Genomic DNA, 6,434 nt, shown 5'->3' on the forward strand with positions numbered 1-6,434 from the left:
TAATAATAATAATAATAATAATAATAATAATAATAATAATAATAATAATAATAATAATAATAATAATAATAATAATAATAATAATAATAATAATAATAACTGCTATGGAAAATAGGTACCTACATTGAATCAGATTGGAAAACAAACTGCTGGAGAGTCATTAGGTTGGTATTACTGAACAAGATTATTCCTTATCGTAATGGACACTATGGTAGAAGATGGTGTAGGTACCTGTTTGAATTGCTGTACTGAATATCTGGGAAAATACAACAGACTGCATCGCAGAGAGAAAGCCAATAGCAACCAATACCTGGACTATAATACAAATTGATAATGTAGATCTATTTTGCAATCATGCTAATAGAATAAATTTGTATTATGATCATCATCACCACTGCCAATATAAAGAAAATCATCCCAGGTGATTTGAATATCAACAGAATTATTGTCACTCCTTGGATGCTGATCTGACATTTTCTTTTCATCTTTTTATCTAATAAAATAACAATATACAGAGAAGTAAAAACATTAACCAGTTCCAATTCCACCACCTAAAATATTACAGTACATAATGGGTGATATATTATTGAGATTCATTTTAGACAACATATTCAGACAATGAGACAATTTATTAATCCCACACTGCCGTCAGTCAATGATCAAAGTTCAGATTCATAGGTACCTATGCTATGAAAGATTCATATTTTTCCACTTTTATAAAAGATTGACCTGATTTTACAGGTTATATTTCCACGTTCCTTTGCATTTCAAAAGCATACAATATTATCTTGTGTTCGTAATATCAATTATAGCTACATAATTATAGATAAAGTACAGAGGGGCGCCGTTAAACACATTCCGATGCCAAAAAGATGGGGTATGTACTGTAACATACTATACTTATATAATAAAAAAAAGTCAATAAAAGGTCCAATATTTGAGCAATCGTCTGCAAACAATGGATCAGGTTTTTGAGGTATTACCTACAACTCTAACCCATAACTTATTGACAATTATCACGGGTTGACCTTTGCTCTGACAAAACACATAACAGGGCTTTTGATTTTCAAGTGAAATAGGTTGCCATTATGATTTATGTGCTAATGTGCATTCTATACCTACAGGATGTCACTATACAAATCATTGACTGTACCTATAGCTATAGGTACTACTAGTGGTTGACCTGTCCTTTGTATGGGATCAGCGTGGCATAAGAGTTATAACTTTGAGGTGCTGCCATTTTGATTCGGGATGGAATATGACAAATTTAAATAGCCTATGTCACCCTCAGTACTCTTCTCAACAACCACAAAAAATTTCATCAAAGTCGGTCAGTACTACTAGTGGTTAACCTGTCCTTTGTACGGGATCAGCGTGGCCATAAGAGTTATAACTTTGAGGGGCTGCCATTTTGAATCGGGATGGAATATGACAAATTTAAATAGCCTATGTCACCCTCAGTACTCTTCTCAACAACCACAAAAAATTTCATCAAAATCGGTCAAGCCGTATGCATGTTTCTGTGTATGTACATGTTTCTGTGTATGCAATATGCAACAATGTAGTCGAATTTCGCGTTATTTTCATAGTATAACTTCTCGCTCTTTCTAATTTTCAAAAAATGTTATATCTTCTTCTACGTTTCTATTGAAAATTAAAAAGGTTCTCTAATTTCATTTATTAAGATTATTTAAATGCGTTTAGAGTTAGGAGTTAGGCATGACGACAAGATCACCCAGTAACCTAGTATGATTTATGTTGAGCCTTTAGCCCTTAGTAACCCAAATATACAATACAACATCTGAATTGTCTAAGCAAAGCAAATATTGTATTTTTTATGTCTTGATAAATATGTACCTACATTTGTTTTCCAGCTAATTTATGACTATGAATTTTTAGAATCAGAGATATCTTCCACAAGTTTGCTTTTGAATTCTTCATTTCAGTTTATATTATTATTTTTCTATTGTTTTCGAATTTATATTTTTATTTTTCAACTGTAGATTTCATTTCGAATGTTGTTTTCACCCTTTTTACTTTCCTTATCCTATAGGAAGGAAAGTAATGTAATCGGGTCAAAATTTCGATGGTCAGTTTTTAGTGCCAAAACACGTTTTGAGGTCCCCAGAGCCTAAATCCAAAGTTTCAGCCATTGGTCCGTGTGTGTGTCTGTGTGTCTGTGTGTCTGTCTGTCTGTCCGTCTGTAAACAAAATATCTCGAGAACGGTAAGAGCTAGAGACTTGAAATTTGGTATGTAGCTGTCAAATGTGACAAGGATGCGACACGAAACTTTTGGTTAAGACCGGTGCAACGGTTGGCAGCATTTTACCGCTTTTTGGCGGTTTTCGGTGCAATTTAACAATATCTCGGGAACGGTATAAGCTAAAGACTTAAAATTTGGTATGTAGTTCACAAATGTGACAAAAGGATGCAAAACAAAACGTTTGGTTAAGATGGTTGCTGCGCTTGGCGGTATTTTGACAGCTTTTGGACAGATTTCGACCGAAGGGGGCTATTCGGATTCTCAGTGGTGCAAATTACTTGGACCATGCCCAGCCACTATTCATAAACCTAGGAATTATTACTCTTCCATCCCTGTTCATTTTACAATGTCTCTTACATATTAAGAAAAATAGTTCCCAGTACCAAAACTTTGCAAGTGTACATTCTTATAACACACGAAATAAGAGCGATTTAGTACCTGTACACCATCGGGTTAACGCGGCCAGAAATGGGACAAATTATTTTGGTATAATTTTCTACAATAAACTCCCACCCCACCCCACGTTCGAGAGTTACCCTACAATAGATTTAAACTCTACGTAGAACACTACCTTAAAAGTAGAGCTTTCTACTCTACCCTTAATTTCATTTTAAGTCGGCACGGTCCAATTATTCATTTGAGTTTCCAAATAAATGACTTTATGACAAGATCGGACAATTTTATTAGGAAATGTTGTTTATGGCATAATGGATTTCGATCATAAACTACATTATGGCTTATCATCTTATCAAAGACCTTTATATCCAGTGCTTAAACCCTTTCAATAAAATCGTTGTAAATGCAACCCTTTACCCAACCAAACCTTTGAGTTTGATTGAGCAGCACATATACCACACAATGTTGTTACTTCTGTTAATATTATGTGGAGAAGAATAAAATAATTGTAGAATCACCTATAAGGTTAATAAAAATATCACTGGCGATACCAGGCATCCGCTATTCTAGAAACAACTAATAGAGAGTTACCTACTTACCCTTGTAGGTCCCCATGTCCAAGAATTCCTTGAACCCCAATTCGATACGGATCATCATCCATTTTCGAAAATCAAAGGGTTGAAACTGAGACAATCCTTTTAAAATAAATGTCAATAATTTTATTGTAAGTACATTAAAAGTAGGTACCAAAGTAACCCTTTTCTTTTATTGCGATCAATCAAAGGGTTTTACGAGTATGTTGTCCTTCGTTTCGGTGAGACTTTTCGGTTCTCTTTCTGATCATAACGTCATAAAATCCTAAAAGCTAACGGGATTTTTTCAAAAGGGTTTAACTCTGTTTCAGGCGTCCGTTAAGATGGTGTGTTTGCAGTCCGTGACTTACATGCTTTGTTATGTATTAGAACTTAATGTGTGTGTGGATGGGGTGCTATCTGGTTCTGGTATAAAGTTCAGAAGGAATTGAAGATTTAAAACAAGACGTGTAGGATATTGTATCAGCAAATATCGGTGACCAGATGCGTAAAACTATTAAACAAGTTTGTGCTCGTTGGATCAGTTAAATCTAATGGTAAATAAAAATAAAATTCCAATTCTCATCACGCAGAAGTCTGACAGATGATGATTCAATTAATGATTGACGGTTTGATATTTCCTTCTAATCTTGGAGTTCTGGAAAACCCTTCTTCAATTCAAGAATTAGGTGAAGAATATTGATGATGATGATGATGATGATGATGACTCCGTTCACTAATATGACATTGATATCTCATAGATTAGTGGTATTACAGTACATAATGGGTGATATATTATTGAGATTCATTTTAGACAACATATTCAGACAATGAGACAATTTATTAATCCCACACTGCCGTCAGTCAATGATCAAAGTTCAGATTCATATAGGTACCTATGCTATGAAAGATTCATAGTTTTCCACTTTTATAAAAGATTGACCTGATTTTACAGGTTATATTTCCACGTTCCTTTGCATTTCAAAAGCATACAATATTATCTTGTGCTAATACCGGGTACCACTGTTTCCGCCGGTATCTATGAACTGAGCACAGAAATGAAAAGTCATTTCTACCACTACCTATTTTTTGCAAACAAAAGACAAAACGATTTCAATTTAAGTTGGCACTTTGTTGTGTGAGATTATATTTTTGAACATGTTATTTTGGAGACCAGTTTTCGATGGATTTTTTAATAGATTTCTTTGGTGAAATTTCTTGTTAATTGTCTTGAACTGTTCCATAAATAGTGTCCTTTAATATCTTTGATATCTTTTTTAATGTGTTAGGTACTTAATCAATTTTTTCCCAAAAAGTCGGGGGTCTGTTCATACCACAGGATACAGATTTGCAGTACCTACTACCTAACTGATTTGAGAAGACTGTTTTCGTCCTTCATATTATAAAATGTGCAGCATTGAGTAATATCATTTTCCTCAAATTATGACCAAGTAGGGAAATGAAAATCACAGGGATTGTTATGGATGAATTCAAGGTGCATATATTTTGCTTATCTTGTAGGTTTTTATTAATTTTACTTTTTTTCCTACCTTTTCTTAATTTTCTGTTCTTTTTTTAGGCTGTCCAGCAAACAGAAAAAATCAAATTCCCTGACTTTTCCCGATGTTCCAGTCCATTTTTTCATTCTACTTTTTTAAGATTTCCCATTCTATTCCCTCCGAACTTTTTATGGATGCATTTCCCAATCAAAAACAGGGGTACCCGGTTCTATCATACCCGGTTCTGTAAGACTGGGTTGACAGAACCGGGTACTTTGCTTTTTTTTTTATCGACTTTCCCAAAGAACGGTAATATTTATTGAGGAACCCTTTTCGGATTTCGATAGCCAACAAAATTGTCCTTGAATTTGAGTTGAATTTATTTCGCTGACAATAATAGCTTTTCTGCCAGATGGGTTAGAAAACTAAGTACCCGGCTTTGGGCAACCTTCCCCTAAGCTATAGGTAGGTACTATTTGTTTTATTATTATTATTATTATTAATATTATTATTATTATTACGTTAATTCCAAGAAGTACGTTTGTCATGAAGGTACATGACATACAGTTCATACCTGTATTATTGGCAATCACTGATGAATAATATTGTGACAACGAGGTACCTACATATGTACCTCTCTCCGCGGTCAATTTGCAAACTGTACATGTTCTGGTCGTAATGCAGTGGGTTATTTTGGTGGTTTATTTGATTTTTTTTTTTTTTCAAATATGCTATTTTGAAGTTTGAAGCATAATCAGGTACCTTTGTTGAAACTTCTGATGTGTATGTAATGTGCCTAGTCAAATATGCTATTTTGAAGTTTGAAGCATAATCAGGTACCTTTGTTGAAACTTCTGATGTGTATGTAATGTGCCTAGTGTAGATAACTTTTGCTGTATTTTTTTTCTCTTTCTCTTTTTTCTTCTTATTTTATTTTATTAATATTGTTTGTATTTTAATGTATGTTTGTTTGTATTATGTACTTGACTTGTGCTTAACAGCCCTGTGTTGAAAAGCACCAAATAAATAAATCAATTCAATTCAATTTAACAATATATCGGGAACGGTATGAGCTAGAGACTTGAAATTTGGTATGTAGTTTACAAATGTGACAAGGGTACAACTCAAAACTGTGCCTAGTTGTGAAAGTACAAACATATGATACAAACTAATATAAACCTAGACCTAATGTGCTTTTCAAAACAACTTTCATCCTATAGTACACCCGTACTTGTATTTATAATATAGGTATCTAGGCGCACGGCAGTACGCCAGGCCAAGTTCCGGCCTGAGCACGCCAGTGTGTATATATTACACGAAACATTTCGACGCATTTTTACACCTATCATAACTCCGTTAATTTTCCACGTAATGTTACCAATATGTTAATTTTCCACGTAATGTCTCCTCAAATAAATAATTAAACGTAGGTATCATGAAACTCCGAAGGAAAAACATAGCCAAGTTGAAATTGAGAGAAGGTTGAAGGAATTAAGATTCAGTATTTTCAGCAGGCACGAAAAACTGTGAATGCAGACTTGGCCTTAATTTTCTGATCTCACCACTTTTATAGGCCGACATTTTTGGATAGGAACTTGGCCTTATTCATGTAATGATTTAAAATCAAGACTAGAGCCCGTTCTCCCTTGATTCCCGATATAATGTTTAAGTCACCCATCCTTTTATTGGGCTTCCTCGGCGTA

The sequence above is a fragment of the Diaphorina citri genome, unplaced genomic scaffold, assembly GCF_000475195.1.
Source record: "Diaphorina citri unplaced genomic scaffold, Diaci psyllid genome assembly version 1.1 scaffold138, whole genome shotgun sequence".
Taxonomy (NCBI): domain Eukaryota; kingdom Metazoa; phylum Arthropoda; class Insecta; order Hemiptera; family Psyllidae; genus Diaphorina; species Diaphorina citri.